Raw genomic sequence first — 19917 nt, 5'->3', positions numbered from 1 at the left:
TCCTTTCCCTGTTGATTCCATGCAGTACAAGCTTTTTAATTAAATCAAGATGTGGTTCTAAGTTCGTATTGCAATCTCAGATAAAACCCTGTCTTCTGGAAAGTAAGCTTTCCTGTAAATGCTGTGTAGGTGGGGAGTGATGGGGATTGCTATCACCTTAGTCAGCTTCCTCCCTCACTCCATGCCAGGGAGGTCCAGGAGACATGTCCTGGCTCAACAGCGGGTCAGGAGCTTGCTGTACTCATCCTTTCATGCCACGGTACGTGCCCTCTCTGTAGGGACCAGCCTGAGAATTGAGTTCAGGGGGTTGTCAACACCTCCGTCCTCAGTTCTGCTGTGGCAGTGTTCAGAAACACACAGCTAGTTCCATTCGTTTCTTAGGGTTTACTTCTGAGCTCTAATTAGATGCCAGTTTAAGATGTGGCAAGAAGTTTTATATGTGCACACACCTTGTGTTACATTGTTGGACTTGTGAAGACTGACAAATACTACAGCCGCAGAGCCAGGGCTCAACATGCTCAGTGTTAATCAAATAAAGACAGAAGCAGAAGTCCTTGCCCAAAGTGACTTTTATAACCCCAAAGCCGGGGTACCTGTCCTTTTGTTCCACATATGCTTTCTAGTACTCATAATATTTCTGATTAGTAATCTTGCACTTCAATGCATCAAGGTCATTTCATGTGAAACTATCAAATAAAATCAAGACATCAACTTCATTTAAGATGAACACAAAGGGTCCCATCTTCTACAGTGCAAAACATGCTCGGGCCAGTTCTGAGGTACATTGTTTCCCGTGTCAGCTCAGGACTTTCAGCCTCTCTGAAGAAGTACTTGAACCCTGCCAGGTGGAGTTCAATAAATAGCTAGCAGTATATTAATAAAATCACCCTGAGAGTGTGAAAGTCTTGGCACAACATGAGCAAAAAAGAGCCAAATACTCACCTAAGGTAAATGGCTATATTCCCATCTAATATGGTTATGCCATTTTATACCATTTCCTGAATGTATGCATTTTCCATTGGACTTTAAAAACAGCCCATGGTTTATATATACTTACATTCACACTTTTCAAAAGACTGCATTTAACTTTGAGTATCTTTTCCTGTTTCCATTACACATCTGAGTAAACTGCAGCCAAAGCAGGAAATGCCTACAGCCACTGAAAGGATGTTTGCAAATCAGAATTGTCCTAGAATATTCTGCCAACTATTAGTCTTCCAGCCTTCTCATAATTATTGTTTTTACCTGCGACACATCCCACTTATCTGCCCTGTATTTTTGTCAGCTTAATTTAGAGGGAGCTATTATGTTCTGCACTTCATCTTGTTTTTTTAAGTCAGTCGTATCCTGGCTACAATCCTGACTCCTGTCTCTTCATGCACCTTATACCATCCTGATTTGAAAGCTAGCCATGCTCAGCCTTCCGCTTCTGTTTCATTTTTTTCTGGCCTCTTTCTCTTCCTTTCCTTTACTCCTAGGCAAGTACTTCCAAAAGACCAGCTCCAAAATGCTTGCTGGAAGTCCTGTGGTCTATATTATTTTTTTCATAAAAAAAATAAATCTTCATTGTGGTCATCCTTGGACTCTTTTTGATACACTTAATCTATGATGGTTTTAGGCCAAACCAAAGGAACTTCAGTAAATATTTTTAAAGGCTTTATAATGGCCATGTTAGAGGCTTCCAACTTTTTTCCTCAAACTTGCCCTACATTTGTTAGCCTGAAGTTAAATTTCCATTTCTGATTTAAATGGGCAACGTACACAAAGCGCCTGCCAAGAAAACATATAGATGTATTTACCCTGAAGAATGCAAAGACAAAGATGTCAAAGGCACTTTGCCCACTGGAAGCAGCAGCAGGCGGCGTCCCCCCCTGCAGCAGTTGCTGTCTCCAGCCCTGTGGAAGGTCCTGCAGGACGCCCCGGCATGGCACGCAGACACACGCCTGTTGGCTGTTTTTAGGTATTATCACTGTGATTTCCAAGAGTTTTCAGGCAGATTTGGGAAACGGAGAACTAGAGTTTAAATGGTCACTCGTAATGTTTTTTCTGTCTCATGTTAAGTGAATGGAGTTATGGTGTCATTAAAATAGTCAGGTCTGCCAACTTAATAGAAAGAATCCAGCTGAAGCACCTGAGCGCTGCCTTGTTCTTGGCCCGGTATGGCTATAAATACTTAATACTCACAGTGTGAGAAAGGTCTTAATAAAAATATTTGGCTTGAAGTCTTGAATGCCAAAAGCTTTTCCTGAGGTCTTTATCTCCTTCAATGCAATCAAACCTCATAGAGTAATTGGGAAAAAATGTAGTGAGGCAGATAGGGTTATCTTAAAGCAATACCAGAGCAGGCAAATTAGAGATTTATGCTAGCTGTTACTTCTGACTTTGTGTCCAAATTAGGTGACCTAAGCTACTGGAACATCTGTCAAAGGTAACTGTCAAGTGATCTTTTAAAGTACACACCTGTCCTGTTAAATAAAGGAATCTTTCATGCTGTGGTTAAAATGGCTCAGCAATGTAGCTACGAAGGAGATACTGACACACTTAAAATTCTGCTGCTCTCTTGCTCTTTTAATGTATTTTTACACTGACCGCTCATGCAGCAGAGGTGGCACAGGTGTGGACCTTCAAGTCAGCAGAGTCTGCTCCAAGGGCTAATGAGGCTAGTGGAGAATCCAGGCTCTGGGCTGATGTTTTAGAAAAGTAGCACAATGACATGTATAATGTAATGTAAGGGCTTCGGTGGGTAGGGGAAATATGATCTGTGATTAACCTGACCTTCATTTCCCTTGTTGAACCAAGCTCCTCATTCAGCTGGGCTATAATCCGTCCTGCTGTCTGTGGTTCTTTGTTAAACTAGTGCTGTTTGTGTTTAGTCAGCTGTGAAAAGGGATGGAGAGAACAGTTTCTTCAGTGCGAGGTGTTAATGTCAGCCTTCCACACGTCCACTTAGAAACAGGACCACATTTCCTTTTAGAGGCTCTTCAACTTCAAAGGTGAACGACCTGAATCACCATTCCACCCAGAGTAGGTGTAATTTCTTTTTACTTGACTTACATGGCAGCAACCAAACACAGACATTGGTAATTCTCCTTCCTCTTCTTTTTTAATCAAGTTTAGAAGTTTTATGAAGGCTTTACTTCAAGATTGAAGCAAGAAGCTGATATATGAAAGCACTCTGTTAGTTTACCTTCAACTGAAACAGGTAGCAAAACCCAAGTATAGATGCAGTTGTTCAAGCAAAGCATGTGCCCTTTATCAACACATCTTGGTTTGGAGAGCTGGCTTATATACACAGCAAACAGAACCCTTTCTGTGGCACAAGGAACACCTCCAGCAACAGGGTTTGCCATTTTAATTTCATAGGCATGTCCCTTCAGGTATAGACCACGTTCTAGAAACCATTAAGGTTTAATGATAAAATTACTAAATGCTAAATGTTGAATAAAGCCTATATGTGAAAAAATCATGAGTGTTCAAGCTTTCTTGGAGGATGCCAATGTAAGCAGTAATTAAATACTGCAAAAAAATAATTTTATTATGCTTCCATAGACAGCTAAAAAGGGAAAAGCAGTGACATAGACAGACAAACGCAAAACTGTAAAAGGTTAATGTTTCAACTCCTGTCAGTACCGTAGCTCCATGGACTGCAGGGGATTCATAGCAATGCACACTTGTGGAAAAGCTGACCTTATCTGAAAATTACAGAATCCATTCAATGGGTACATCATGAGAATCAAGACGCAGGGGTGTACAGGATGAGTCAATGAGACTTGACTTCCCCACCACTACCACCGTTTCTGATCTACTTTAGATCCCACCACTTCCCACAAGAGAGGGTTATTTTGTCTTTGTTATAACTGAAAGAGATTCTTCTGCCGCTCCTCACTCCCCACCCCCACCCCAAGTAAAACCCTCAAGGAAACAAACTTTTCTTGGTTTTATTCTAAAATACTGGGTAATGTCACCTCTCTTTGTAAAGTTCAGTGCTAGCATCACTGAAGTACAGTGTAGTAAAAACTGTATTCGACACTACTGGGATTTTAGAGCAGGATAGTAATGCATAATGATTCCCCTGCTTTAAAACAGAAATCTTTTTGGTAGTAAAGACATACCACAGTCTGTGTCCCAGCTGACAGCAAATCCCATAGCAAATGGGACCATTTGTTATGGCTTGTGGAAATGTATAGCACTCCCTAATGTGGGAAAAAAGTAATAAAAAGATGGATGAATGCCCATCCAATTCTCTATTTGTTAAAAAAAAATCTAGATAAGAATGTTTTAAAAGATAAGCTATTAATTGGCATGTTTCTCAATAATTTATGAAGGAGGTTAAATGCAAGATAAAATGTGTAAGAGGAAGGGATTTTCTTTTTGGTTGGTTTTGTGTTTTTTTTTTTTTTTCACCTTTAAGCTACCAGGAAGACTAATTCTCTCGTGACTTTGCTCGAGGAGTCATCAGAGATCTCACATGTTCGCTTTGAACTTTTTCTGCCCTGAAGAAAGACAGAGAGATAAATTTTCTCCTGAGTGTTTTTCAGTACTTGAGTTAAAAGTCAAAACCAAACAGTGTGAATAAAATTCACTTTCCCTCTCATTACTCAGGATTTATTTGCACAGATTTTTTCTGCTGTCATAATTTTCTCCTTTTCTTCTTTGTCCACAAGTCTGGAGACTCTGAGGAGTTGCCTAGGAAAGGGTGATAAGAGATTAATTTCTACCACGACACAAATGTATAGATCCAGAGAGATGTATGTCATCTGATCTTTATAATTAAAGAGAAGGAAAAAGAACATAAACCCAACCTTCCCCTCCTCCTTTCATAATCCATTATTTGTAACAGTACCTTTCTCTATAGGGTTCTTACATGTGTCCTTCATTATTCTGAAATAATAGCATAAGATTAGCTTGATTTATCATTGATATTATTCCCTGACCTTAAAAAAATGCTGTCTTTTAATCCACCCTGCAGAAAAAAAAAATTGAATGAATTTCTAAAAGGCGGGTGAAATAGCTGCCACAGCCTCAAGGCAGCAACAATGTAAATGCTAACAAGTTATTCTGGTTTTACGTGTCTATTCACCTTTATATAGATTCTACCACCTCTGTGTCTCATACTGCATGTGTTAATGCTCGGGAAGTTCTTTTGGGCCCTATAAACAGCCCCATAATATACTTGAATGTAAACTGCAATAGTTTCCTCTAATTCTCTGTTGCCTATTTAATAAGCATATTCCTGCTCTGCACATTTACCTAGTGCCTGATTTTGCCACCCATACACAGTCTCCCATTTTATAACCTTTGTTTTTTTAAAAAATTCAGCACAATAGCTTGGATTGTGACAATTGCTTATTCGTTTCAGAGAAAGTAAAAAACACAATATCCTTCTGCAAGACCAGCCCACATCTGCCCACATCTTGAATCCATATGTTTGAGTGTGTAGGAAGATTGGATCAGATGCCCCCACCGCGAGCCAAGTAAGGTGGGAAAGGGTGACGATAGTCACAGGAAGAGCAAGGAGCGATCCAGTCTATAACTGCACCTTTAAGAATGGCTGAAGGGATGCAGAACTCAGGGAAAAGATGCTATGTCTTACCATGACCCACTGTATAGCATGTTTCCTTCTTGCCCAAGTCAGGAATTTCAAGTCAGAATAACCTTACTCGGGCCTGACAAATAAATTTACAATCCGGACCATTTGCTTCACAACCTGTTGGAGTAAGAAACCTCCCAGCAGTTTGACCATAATGATGGACGTAGTCCAGTGAGCAGGGTTACGCTTTCACCAAAGCCTGTGCAGGTCCAGGCTGGCTGTTCCTGAAGTCAAAGCAATAACGTCCACTGGTGTCGGCAGTCAAACAATTCACCCAGTAGTGAGAAGCCCTGTACCAGCTGCTCACCACAGCTGAACCCCTGCATGCCCAACACCAGGGCACCCCGAGGGCTTCCCCCAGAGCCACCCAGCACCCGGCAGGCTCCTGACATCCAGGACACCTATGGCAGCACTACTGACTCTGACAGCCACAACACAATCTGGGTAAACTCTATGTGATTTCAGGAACAGTATGAAATGGTACTTTTTTCTTGTAATGGGGACGTGCTGATAAAATTTAGGAAACAAATCTGCAAATGTCAAGGCACCTCAGGAAGAATGCAGGAGCAGAAAATAGTACACTAGTGGTAGCAGAGACAAAAAGGAAAAGGTGAGCCAGAGGATGGGCAGGAAGGGATAAGTAGGCAGCAGGCAGAGCTCATACCATGCCTGATAAATTTTCTCTAACAGACATCATCTAAAACTCAGTGGAAAAAGTTCCAGAAGAAAAAAAGAAATATTTTCCGTGCTTGTTTCTTCAGAGGCTGATTAAAGACTGAGCAGGCTATGAATACAGCTGGTGTAAAAGGTTGCACAGAACAGCAACTGAAGAGCAAGATCAGAGTCTTATTGCCAGTCATGGCAGCTGTCTCCAAACTACCAGGGGATCAGAGCTGTTGCAGTTTGCACACAGGCGAGCAGAGGCTGGAAAAGGGACACTTTCTTGTTTAAGCGAATAACATATTTGTCTGGGTGGCTCTGGCCATGCTAGAACCAAAATACTTTGGCAGGAACCCACCAGTTAATGATCCTGCACTAGATTTTAGCATGGGTAAGGGGCAGATTGCAATTAGAAATACTGAACCTGTTCTTGATCTCTCTCATGCAAAGCATATTAGTAGTTACAGGGCTGGAGAGGCTGGAGCGGGAGGAGCTGGCGGTGGGAGGGAGGTGGCAGGTTCCAACCCAGGTTTCACAGGCACAGGAATGAAAATTAACAAGGGAAAGAGCAGGCTTCACTTCACATTAACAGAGCAGCTGGAATTCAAGCCTGAAAAATTTCAGGGCTTTTTCTCCCCTTCTATTTATATAAAATTTCTAACACAAATACAACTGTATTTTTGTGCACTGTGCCTCTCAGCTCTATTTATAATTTGACCCTCATTTTCAAACCTGGCTGATTAATATTAGGCCATTAAAATCATGCTCAAATTTCTAAAAAAAACATTCTCCTTTTTTATTGTTGTTGGAAGTGTTGAACTCCTGCCTTCCCCTATGGCATGTGTAGGATTGTTTTGCCTTTCAGCAGACTCTTAGGGCAAAGTAAAGCACTTTCCCATCACATATGAGTCTCAGAAATTAGCTCCTGAGGATATCCTCTTGTTACAGAGGTGCTGCTCTCGCCCCATTCCCTGTGCTCCAGCAGATTCAGCCTGTGAACTTGGAATCAACGACTCACATAAATTTGGATGGAAAGGGGATTGTCTGTCCCAGCCCATTCCCAGCACAGGGCCAAATGCAAAGTTGGGATACTGCTTTCTCCCTCCTCTCCCACTGGATATTTTCAGGGAGTCATGGGGTCTCCCCTCCCCCAGGCCAAACTAACGCCATGCCCCCATCCTCTCCTCAAATGAGGTAGACTCCAGCGCCCTGGGCACCCCTGTGGACCAGCCCCCACCCCATCTGCCTTTGACTTTCTCCTGCCCCTCTGGTTTCTGCTGCAGGGCATTACTCCAGCCCTGGGACAGGGCTTTGCTTTTTCCTCCACTGCAGCCTGCCCAGGTCCCCCAGACAGCAGCCCTGCCCACCGGAATACTGACCATCACTCCTGTCCTACCCACGGCATCCCAGTGCAATTTCTTTGCCGGGTCCAAATGCAGGTAGATAGGACGTGCCACTAGAATCCAAACCACCTTTGCTGGGGGGTAGAAGTTCTCACCCACATGAGTGAGATAAGTCTGTACTTCCGTAACTTGTCCCCAAATGGTCACTCATGCTGTGTGCATCCACAGTGACCACCTACAGATTCACACCACATGTACCCTGCTGTAAACGTAATGATTCACCATAAAAATACCCTGAACAAGATCGTGGTGTTGTAACTATGGTCACAAACCCTATTGCTTTGTGTGTTTGCCACTTTCTCAGTAAGATAAATACTCTTACCTTATTTCACAGGGGATCAGGAGGACGAATGCATTATTGATACAGAAAGCATTCAGATTTGGGGATGGGGGGTGAGAAGCAGCAGCACTTACGAATTATCTTATGAATACAGTATAAATTATTCAGCAACTATATGTCCTTCTCACAAAGGAAGTCAAAGATTTTGGCCCTACTGAGCTTACAGATTCGTAACTAGAGAAGGAAAAAAACCCTGAATCCTAAACCATAAATGTAAACAAAAATGTAAATAGAAATGAAAATACTTTTATATACCTCACTGGCAAAGTTTTTCCACATGTCACATTTTAGTTTAATAGTGATTTTGTCCACCATTTTAGGAAAAAAAGTGCTCATTTCTTATGATGTATGGTCATGCAGCTCTACTTTTACTTTGGTAAGTTTATTTATTAATCTATTTTCTTTCTTTATTGCTTTTTTGGTGGAATGAAAACTCATACATTCCCTAATGTGCCAACTTTCATTAATTAAAACAAATCACCTTAAAGATTAAACGTGTATTGTTATGCCTATGGTAATTTTACTATGAGTTTTAATAAAGCCAGAACTCCACCCTAAAACTTTCAGAAACTGAGGGAATGCTTATATGGAGAATTTGGAGTCCACCGGACTTTATATTGTTTTTCTTTTCAAGCTCATGCTTTTTCACAACTGTAGAGGCTTGTGGTTTAAAACAGAAAGGCAGCTAGTGTGAGTAAGGTAAGTGAGGTCTTTTTGAACTTGGACCTGAAGACTGCTTTTTCTTTCCAAATCCTACACAAAGTAAAGAAAAAAAATTCCCAAAATATTTATGTTTAATTTACTTTGTTAGCTGCAATCTCTCCCACTCACTGGTATACTTCAGCAAGGAAATTGTTCTGCCAAATACAAGTAAAGCATACTGAAAGTACTTAACTGACCTGTTGGTGGGTCATGCAAATGCACTCTTTAAAGGGGTACTAATTTTAGAGATAATTATAAGCATTTTACGTGACTCCGTTTTTTGTTGACAGTATTTCTCAAAAGTATTAGCAACCCGCTTTAGGAATAACACAATCACGCCAATGAGATGCTTACATTCACTGCAAAGAAAAAAGTGCAAAATTCAGTTTAGAGGGGAAAAATTGGGTATTGCCTACAGGATGCCCCTCTCTTGGTCATTCTTTTGTGGGACCATCTTTAGGCAGTACATCAAGCCTGCAACCTCTCCACTGCTTCCTAACAAATATCTGAAATCTGCTTTGCACGTTCTTCTGCAGAAAGAAATTAGGGACTAGCCCCTTGGCTGCTGTAAATGGAAATAACTCCATTGGCTTTAATGGAGCTCTGCTGCATTGCACTTCTGAACATCCTCTCTGTGGTCTGAAACATTTCTGATGCGGAGGAAAAGGGGGAAGGTATTTTCCAACAGCTGGAGAAGGTCTGGGACGCCATTTGGGTACCTATTCGCTTTGCTGCCTCTGAACAGTCACCTCAGATTGATCCACATTAGAAAAAACGCATTGCTTTAATTGCATTCATTATGCATGTGATATTTTAATATATTTTTATACCATCATAAATTCTTGTTCCCTACCCAAATACAGTTTATTTTGCTCTCTTGTTGAAGGGTAGGCATACTGCTGCAACTACCTCTACACCGCAAAAGTTTCAATTAAAATTACATGTAATAGTAAAACTACACCTGTAACCATTCTAGTGTAGGCAAGCCCCTTGTTTTTCTTTGCTTCAGCATACCTTTCGGGTATGAGCAGGATAGTGTTTCATCTGAAAGGGTTGCTGTATTGTTGCATGAACTCAGGTCTGCGACTGCACAGGACCACATGGTGACCAGCAGAGCGGGGCATGGGTCGGCATGGTGGCACAGCTTCCCACGCCAGTGACCCTGGCCTTCAGGAGACTTGCCCTGTCTTACTCACTCGAGCACATCTGCCAGGCTGGAGGGTTCATTCTGCTATTTGATCCTCCACGAGAGGATCCTTGTGGAAAAACATCTTTCTCTCAGGCAAATGTGTATGTACATCCCTGCACACACACGCACACCAGCCCTCCATGGTCTTCTCCAGGTTCAGCAACAAAACGGTATGATCAGCAATGCTAAAAAACAGATTGGAGCGTGTAGCTACATTTCAAGGGGATTTTGGTGGTGGTTTTTTTTTTTTAATAAAGCAAGTTTTTAAGTAAAGTAAGCTGATGACAATGCGAACTTTTTGTTTGTTTGTTTTAGAAATAAAATAGGGAAATTGCTTTTCTACAATTCTGTCACTACAGCATCTTCCAAGAAAAAAGAGACCTCAAGATAAAATTTATTGCTACCCTCAAAAAGAAGGGAAAGCATAAAGAAATGATTGTTGCTCTGTTCCTGGGTTTGGGTTGGTCAGGGACTGAACACAAGTTAATGCCAAACTTCAAGCTCTGATTACTACTGAGGAGTAAAAAGAGTACATGGCCATAACTGGATGGATGGTTATAAGTGCCCTAGTATACCACTAAGCAACAGAAATCTTGCAGTGCAACTGAACAACAAAACCTTTCTCGTTGCACCGACAGGATGCAGTAAAGGACTGTTGGCTCGTTGGTCCAGCTGATTTCAGCTGGATTTTTCAGAAGGGTAAAGGCTCATGTGTCAGGTCCAAGGTGTGGGGTTTTAAATGAAGCATATTTGTATAGGGTGTCTGTGTGTTTCTTGATGTGTGCAAATACATATACATAAATAACATTTATGGTTGCGAGCCCTCAAATAATGCTGAAAAATAAGTAATTTCACAGCTTTGTTTTGGCTAATAAATCTGATGATTGCTTTGCTGCTTTACAGCAATTTTTAGACTTAATAAAAGAAGATAACAACCAAAGTTAACATATACCCTACCAGAAAGATTTGGGCAATCTGTGACTTTGCAGGCAATCGGGAAGCTTCCACAGAAGCTCACCCTTATGGAAGGCAAGCTGGTTAGCTTCTCCTGGCACTGGGCAAAGAAAAGAGAGAAAAAGTAATTATATTCTATTTAGTGACCACACTCTAGTTGCAAATGCTCACATGGCTCTAGTTTTCAGATAAATCTTTCTGGCTAGGCTACTCATTACTCTTACAATAGTAAATATAGACATTGATGAGTGTAAATGTAGACTGTTACGGAAATTGCGTGATATCTGAAAATCTTGCAGCTGCTCTTACAATTAAGTCCAAGTTCATCTGGAGGGACAGATTTGTAGAACTGAGAGTCCGTAAGACTTAAAAAACCCCCCAAACCAGTCTTTTCTCTATCTGGAAAGTTACAGAGCAATCAGCTTGAACGACAACACAGTCTCACCCTAATCTTGAGGCTGATTCTGTGAACACTTAGTGCTGAAATTAGATGCCATTTTAGTTGATAACTTTAAACCTGATTCTGTGAACACTTAGTGCTGAAATTAGATGCCATTTTAGTTGATATCTTTTAACCTGATAGTATCCCTGTGTTGCAAAAATCCTTTGTGTATTGCATATTGGTTTAAAGATTTTTGCCTCAGGGTAATTTTGGTATCAGGCCTCTTCATGTTCTAATAGGGAAATAAGTGAATAAATGTACAAATACACAACAATAAGTATGTAAAGACACTGCCTCTATTCTTATCACAAAGGGCTTGATCTAGATTTGTTAATATATAGAAACAGAAAATATTGCAATTAGTGTTACACTAGAACTCATAAAAATATTGACTTTAGATCTAAATTTTCTTTCAAAAGCATTTAATTTTTGATAATGCATACGATTGTTTTCGATTCCGTTTCTCTTCAAGAAAAAGAAAAGAAGAAATATAGCAAGTTTAATAATATACCCAAGGGTACTTTCAGTTCCACTTTTAGTATATTTATGAAAATTCTGGGCTTACCTCACTTCTCAGTTATGTTTTCTCCAGTCTTGCATGATTGACAGAGTTAGCGATGCCACTTAGATAAGTTAGTTAGCATTAGATGGTCAGCATCCTTAAAAAAAGAAGAAAAAGCTTAGGGCTGACAAGCTAATTCTGTTCTAAGGCTACATGAAGAAATAATTTTATAATGAGGAAGCTTATGTAAATGATTCAAAATATTTCAAGCTGACTCACAGATTTGCATCCTTCATTTCAAAATTTCAATTGAATTTAAATGAAATGCTTAAAGTCTTGAAAATAAAAGAACAAAAGAATATAGTACAGAAAACACAAAACAATGTACTCTTTTATGTCCTTTTAATATTTCTCCTCTTTATCAAGAAAAAAAGAAAAAAGTCAGCAGTCTACACAGAGCAAATTATACAGAGGAATCATAAGCAACTGCAGCTTGTGAAAATATTGCCAGTCACAAACTTACCATGACACAACGCAAGGAAGCTATAGTCTGAAGCAAAAGCTGTCAAACCTGGTTTTGGAATTCTCAAAATGTGTAGTTAAAACTCAGCCACACCAGGAAGATATTCAAGGAAGATGGCTAAGGGGCATACAGAAACTACTTCATTCCAATTATCTTTCCTAACTTGTGTTTCTAATACCAACATCAAGGGAAATGCTCAAATTAGTGAGAAAATGTCAGCACTGTAGGGTTCAATGAAAAGGATGAGGTGCAGCATCTGTGTGGTGTGGGGCTGCAGCAAAAATGGGTTACCTGGGGGGCTAATGCAATGAGGATGGAGACAGGGAGGGGGGAGGAAGGAATGAAGGAAGAAAGGAACTTCTCACTTAGCAGCACTGACAGATGGAAGTAGGAATACTAGGGTTTAGAATAAGGACAGTAAAGAATTAAGGAACCGTTTTGGTTGTAATGGAGATTTGTACTGATTTAATGAACCTGTTTCTCCATCACTGCTCAGTCTTTCAAATGACTTTCTGTGTTATTTAGGAACTGCAATAGTACAAAAAAAAGATTACTTACTAAAGGTTCGTTCATCCTGATTGTATCCACTGTTTTCCCAGTAGTTATAAGGTATTGTAAATGAAGGGCCTTATTATACTCCCATTGAAGTAGGTGCAAAACCACTGTTGATTTCAAGGGGAACAAGACAGAGACTAAAAATACATTTGGTGCCTGAATGTCTTAATGTAAATACCCAATTTTTTAACAGCTGGCCAAAGGGTGGAATTAGGAAGTCTATTTTTACTTTTAAAATATTGATTTTTACTGCATTTTGAGTATTATAACTGTCTTTTAAACATTTACTAGTACTACATTTTAAATTTAATCATTGAAAATAAGCTGAGTTTCTCCTCCCTCTCATGTATTTTTATTCATGTTCATGTAGAGCACTGCACCCTGTGAATAGAGGCTGTAAACTGCATGAGGTCAACTACAGCCACATGGAAATTGAAACTGAAAAGCAGGTCTGACTCATTACACTTGTAATAGTTTGGTTTACTGCTACAGCAAAGAGTTTGGATATTACACATTTCTTTGTTTTTCTTCCCTGTCTTGGGTAAGGTCCTAGAGATAACTTCTAGGATACGAAAAGAAAAATATCCCAAAACTTCAGCGAAAATCTTTGTTTTAAACAAAGCTATTCCTGTTAAAAATAGAAAAACAGTCACTTTGCACACACCTGTAAAAATAATGCATGTGCAAATTGGGAAAGCAAAGTAAAACTCCTCTGTTGTTAGGTTATCTACAATAGGCTTGACGGAAATTTGTATTAGACTGGTAAGTAAATAGTTAGCCAACAACACTTGGTTCTTAAAAATGCCACTTCTCAGAGGTCTGTGTTTGAAGATTTTAAAGCTAGAAAACACCATTGCAATAGTTTGCTTTAACTGTATAACATCGTAACATGGGCCACAGGACTTCTTGGTGCCTTTTGAGACTCAGTAGCCATGCTTGATTTAAGATTCCAGTTAAAGAATATCCATACCAGTGATTTCGCTGGTTAATTTTCTCTGTCCTTAAAAACCTGCTGCTTTGTAACTTCTAGCTGTGCATCTCCCTACCTTTGTGTGATAAATTGAAGAATCTCTGCTAGCTCTTTTCGCACACCTTGGTTCTTCCAGAGGGTTGAGTTACTTCATCGATAAGTTAAACAGATCCTTATCTTTACAAGTAAGCCATTTTCCATTCCTTTCGTCATTATCAGTACTCTTTGTAATTCCTCCAATTTATCGACATCCTATCTTGAAGATAACTAAATAGGACTACTTTACTCCCACCAGTAGTCACCCCACCAGTGCCAAGCAGACAGGTAGCATAACCTCTGTTCTCTTTCCTTACGTGTCCCCTTCTGCGTACCCAGTAGTCACAGCAGCTCTTTCGGCTGTGGCACCAGGTGAGGCACTCCCAGTCGGGTTAGTTTTCTGCCAGCGTTAGCATCATGTATGTGAGCTTCTTCAGAATCCTTCACCACTCTACTCATTGTTGCCAAAAATAGCAGCTTGCATCTAGAAGTGATACAGCACACCTTGTGTGCTTCAGTAGCCATAGAGATTGTGTAAAGAAAAGCCATTTCAGAATTCTTGAGACAAAAATTTTGCATTTAGCAAGGGAAGCAATCCATATGTTGTACATTTTACAACAGTGAATCATGCTTTAAATCCTGAGTAATTCCACTGAATTAAGGGGAACCTTTTAAAGTGTAAAATATTATACAAGGCAATGTCAGTAGAAACAGGGAACTATGGCAGACTGCATCTACACCACTCTTAGTCTAAATCAGGAGTGCTCTTCTAAAATTAATCTCCTGACTCTCCTCCCCTACTGTGCTTTGGTACGCAGAGCAGAGTGGTTTCTGAGCATGAGAACTGGTTTCCCTTTTGGTGAAACTAACCCAACTGGTGCACCTCAGGAGCGTGTCCAAGCTGCTCCCAACCGACCACCATCAGGCAGTCTGCAGGACCAGCCTGGGGCTCGACACCCCCAGCCCCAAGAGGCATCTGGAGGCAGATGTTGGTGCAATGCAGATGTTTGGTCCTTACAACCACTGTTTCATCCTACCCACCTGCACTGATCTACTTGCTTATGTAGACAGACACGCCTCGTTCCATGAAACTCTTGTTTGCTTGCTCTTTTGCATGCACGCTTCTCGTGAGAGGGACTGGTCTCTCCTCGAGGCTTTCCTGAAAAGGTCCCCACTGGGCCCTTTCTATAATCTGTATTAACAAGAGCTCTTCAGGAAGGCTAAGTCTTCTCCAGGGCTAGGCTCCTGGTTCCCACCTCACTTTAGCCACGTTGAGAAGTATGCTAGCAGGGCCGCTCCTGCTGCTGGCCTCAGAAGGTAAGATTATCCTTACAGGACATCCGACAGCACCGTCACAACGCTCAGGACTCATGTACCTCCAGAATGCCCAAGCAACTGAGCGAGATGATACATGGCTAACATCTCTCACATCCACAGCACAACCTCTGCCTAAGTCTGGCTTCTCCACAGGGGATCTGATCCTGTTAATTCTCTAGGTGTTTCACTCACTGCTGCCAGCTCCTAGGTAGAACTGCTTTCTCTTCTAAAATCTTTCATGGGCGGAAAAAAGGCTTGAAATCATAAGCTGTCCCAGGCATTAATTCAGCACAGCTGGGGCCATGCAACACTGCATGGATGAGGGAAGACAAGGAAAGAGATGATCACCTCCCTCTTCTTTCTATCCCAGACTGGCAGGAGGCCAAACTGTCTCTAAGAGTAAATTAGAGCAACATAAAAAAAATCTCTGTTCCATCTGAGGATCCTAAGGGACACATACAGCTAGCTCAGCCCTTTGTGTCAGCCCACTAAACAATCAGAGGAGTGTAGATTACATGCATCAAAGTTTCTGATTTATTTTACCTTAAGTATACATGTTCCACATATGAAACAATATAGTAAATAGGAGTGTTGCCCTAACTTACTTTGATTTTTGCAACTGTACTTTGGAAGGATCACTGAGTATGTTCTTATCATCTTATATCAAGAAGCAAAAATACACTCGGCATAACGCTTACCTAATATGCAGTGTCCCTGAGCAGCGGAAGATATGCATTGATTGTATAACGGCACAGGGAAGAAACTGTGAATAGCACATCCCAGTTTGCAACCTCTGCAACAGTGTAATAGCATCAAAATTCCTATCAGAAACTATTAGATTCCTATCAGAGTCAATTGAATTCCGGTTCAAGTCCAAGGAATCTAGATCTTCACATCTCAAAAAGGTGGGTGAAAAAATACCACTAGGAAATGCAGGTATTACAAGCTATATGAAGCAAACCATGGAGAGAAAAAGGGTAGAGAGGGTAGAAAAAGGGTCAGACCATGCTTGCTTTGCAAAATCAAAATATTCTTCACAGTTTTGCCTTCCAAAAACTTTGAAACAAGGTCTCCTGCTTTGCTTTTTGATTTGTGATAATGTTGTTTTTACTCAAGGGGTCTGCTTGCACAACTGTTCATGAATTAAGCAAAAGCTTTCAGTCTAGTCCAAAGATATCAGTGAAGTAATACGTGAAGAAAAAAAATTACCAGTGATTGTCTCAATTCCTGAAAGTATCTTAGTCAATCAGAATTTCCTTTTAAAAGTGAAATTCTTGTATTAACAAGTGGCTAAATGAGAAACCATTTTTTGATGCTGCGTAGCAGTTGCTCACATCAGTGATTCTATGAGAACATTTATCTGAAAAATAGCAAATACTGTAAAGATGCCCACATAGAAGTAAAAGCTTGCCACCACAGGTGTGCTAAATAATAATAACAATAATAATGATGATAATAATAACAACAATAACAACAACAATAATGTGCTAAAAGTCTTCACTCTCCCTCCACAAATTGTCTGGCAGGACAACTCATAATAGGAAAGCTAGGCATTTATGTTTAACTTATTTCTAAGTGTTGCAGAACTAGTGCCTACCATGTCACATTTCAGTTTATAGAGTATCTACGTATTACAACGTAAGAATTGCACACTGCACCTCTACCCAAATAGTCTTGAGGCATCTATTCAAGATAAAACACCAGTTCAGTTTTCACTATCATATCAAAATTTTGTATATTAAGTCTCTTAAAAATTTAATTAGCAGATTAGCAGACCCACATTTTTTACAGTTCATAGCAGGAGTAAATAATTAATCCATATTTCAGATTTTTATGTGAGGAGAATTATTTACCTACAGCTACATAAAAGTAGAACAAATTATTTATTTTTGAATGATTCACTTATTTGAGAGACCTTACTTTCATCTGCATAGACAGAGAACTGAAAAACATAGTGTGGGGGAAAAACCTAGTTAGAAACAGTTACCAACACAGTGACGATGAAGCACTAGAAAAATAACAATGTCTTTCATCTTTCAAAATGCAAAATATTTTGTCTTATGATCCCATTATCTCCACAGTAGGCCAACCCTGCTAGCCCTTGATTTTGATTGTTTCAGGTTTAGGTTTCCATTTTAATGAGGGTAAGAAACCACAACTCTGGCTTCCTTCGTTTGGAGCTGCAGGGCCGTAGCATTGCCACTGATCACCGCTGCTGCGTCATGAGTTATGAAACCGAAAAACCAAGACTCTCAAAAACCTGGTGATTTCTTTTATACATGGTTGCTTTGGGGTCTTCTGCTACACAAAGGCCAAAAATACTGTAATGGCCAGAGCCACGATTCATTCTTCTATCTTTTACTCTACCATCACTTTACAGTTGTTTGTTTGGTTGGGTTTTTTTTTTCTTATTTTAATTGAAAATTAATTTGAAAATTAGCCGGGACGCGGGGGCTTACTGAGCTGGAGGTTCGAGCCAGAGCATCCAGGTGGCATAGGATGAGCACGTGCTGCTCCTCAGCAGTGAAAAATCAAACATGCAGCAAGGACCCTGGGCCTGATGGAGGGGGTGAGAGCTTGATTGCTCTCTGCAGAACACAGGAGTGGGAACAGTCCCAGCCTCCTTGCTGGGACACCAAGCCTCAAAAGCTAGGCAAGTCTTGATTTAGGACCATTTTCTGATGAGTTTACCTCATTTGGAAGCCCGCAGCACTTTAAAAGACAGCAAATAAACAAAAAGCACCAGAACAAAAAAGTCACTGCCATCTCACTGTAAACCAGGAGGGACTTTTGTTTACATTGTCAAGTAATGAAAACCTAATGTAGGTTTTGATTTCAAAAATAAGTCAGAAAAATGGGAGCTGATTTAGAACAGGAGACGTTTGTTTGCACGCCTGTGTGATGGCCTTGCGCTGCGATCTCCGGGCTCTGAACGTGAAAATGAGCCACATTAGCCCGCAATAACATTCCCCGGCGTTCTGAGAGTTGTTTCAAAACATACATGAACGTGTGTAGTGATGATCTTTGCTTGCCTCGGGTGACGTCATATTTTTTCCATAAGAACTCTCGGTGACAGCACGTATGTAGGTTCTGGGCTAGATGTGTAAAGAGCATGACATTCCCTTTCATGTCAAAATAAAACCCCAAAAAGGCAAAAAAAGCAGAAAGGTCATTTGGAAAAATAAACCACTAATAAATACGAGTTTCGGGGCGGGGGGTGAAGTCTCGCTGTCACCAGGATGAGCCCACCGAGGCAGAACACCCGGGCAACATCCAGATAATCTTATAATTTGCATGACATTAGCCGTGAGGCCGGGCGGGGTGAGGGGGGGTCGCGGCGCAGCGACGGCCACAAAAAGCGTGGCGGGCCCCCGCTCCGGAGGTACGAGCCGAGCCGGGGGCGGCAGCAGGCCTCGCCGTGCCGGGGTTCGGCGGGCGGGAGCAGGCCCGGGGCCCGGGCGCGGTGCGGCGGGGATTTTGTGTGCGCAGCTACTCGTCGCCGGGCGGTAGCGGCGCGGCGCGGCGGGGCACTGCGGAGCGCGGTAATGATGTCAACTTGTTATTTACTTTCCAACCCCGAATGACTGAGCAGGGCGAAAGGAGAATCAATCAGCCGCCGGGTGACCCTCCAGGCGGAAAAAACTGGAGCCCGGCGCCCGCCGCGGCCGGGGCGGGGGAGGGGAAGCACATGGAGCCGGGCCGCGTTGCATCATCCGGCCGGCGCGGGGCCGCGCGCCGCGACCGCCGCCCGGGGGATGGGGGGCGGGGGGGACGCGGGACACACGGGACACACGGGACGGGGACACGCGTGGGACAGGACGGGCAGGCTGGGGGCTAAAGAGCAGCAGCGGTTCTGCACCACTACCCCCACCCCCCACCCCGGGTGTCGCGCTTCCACGGACGAGCAATAAAGCCCGGCGTTTCTGCTGATTCACAAGTATGGAGGCCGCGTCAGCCTGCCGCCTCGCCGAGCACCGGGGCGCTGCCCGCGGCGCGGTGGGGGAGCAGCCGCCGTGCCGTGCCGTGCCGTGCCGTGCCGTGCGGGGAGGGCAGCCCGGCCCGGGGAGCGTGCCCCGCCGCGCCCTGCCCGCCTCGGCGTGCGGACCAGGCGCCGCGGTAGCCGACAGCGATGCGTGTGCCTTGTTCGCCTGCGTGCAGGCTCTGACAATGCGGTCCCGTGCCGGCCCGGCCCCGCAGAGCCAGGCGTGAGGCGCCGCTCCGTGCGCCTCCCCGGCCCCAAACTTAGCCGTGATAAGTAACAGTGCCGGTAATAACGGCCGGCGGGAGCAGGGCCCGGAGCGCCCGCCGGCGCCGTCCGTGCGGGGGGAGGGCAGCGAGGGGGGCCCTGCGGCGGGCGGCCGGGCTCGCCCAAGGTGAACGCGGGGCTGCCCCCTCCGTGCCCGTGCCTGCGTGCCCGCCCGCCCTGCCGCCGGGCGCCTGTGGCGGGGGCGGCGCAGGGCGTTGCGGCCCGGCAGCACCGAGCGCGCCGGGCGGCGGGAGTTACCTGAGGGCACCCGGGGGGCGTTGGCGGCGCCGGGGCCGCCCGCGGTGCCTGAAGTTGCGCGTCTGCCTGCGCGCGTGGGGCTGCGCCGGACCCGGGTGGGGGAGGGCGCGGCGGGTTAGCCCCCCACCCCGGCCCTCATCGCCCCGCCGGGCCCCGCAGCTCGCCCCCCGGTGTCCCCCTCACGCCGCCCGCCCTCCCCTCCCTCCCGCCCGCCCGGAGGTGGCGGCGGC

The 19917-nt window shown here is 43.1% G+C and overlaps 1 long non-coding RNA gene across 1 annotated transcript; it reads right to left on the bottom strand.

Moving 5' to 3' along the window:
• Positions 1 to 1934: 1934 nt before the first annotated feature.
• Positions 1935 to 19117, bottom strand: LOC119143328. The gene is made up of 3 exons (XR_005102669.1): positions 11846 to 19117; positions 10842 to 10938; positions 1935 to 4493 (listed from the first exon to the last, which is right to left on the bottom strand). It is a non-coding gene; the product is annotated as an uncharacterized LOC119143328 (long non-coding RNA).
• Between the last annotated feature and the right edge of the window lie 800 nt (positions 19118 to 19917).

The sequence above is a fragment of the Falco rusticolus genome, chromosome 2, assembly GCF_015220075.1.
Source record: "Falco rusticolus isolate bFalRus1 chromosome 2, bFalRus1.pri, whole genome shotgun sequence".
NCBI lineage: Eukaryota > Metazoa > Chordata > Aves > Falconiformes > Falconidae > Falco > Falco rusticolus.
This window is presented reverse-complemented; position numbering and strand designations above follow the sequence as displayed.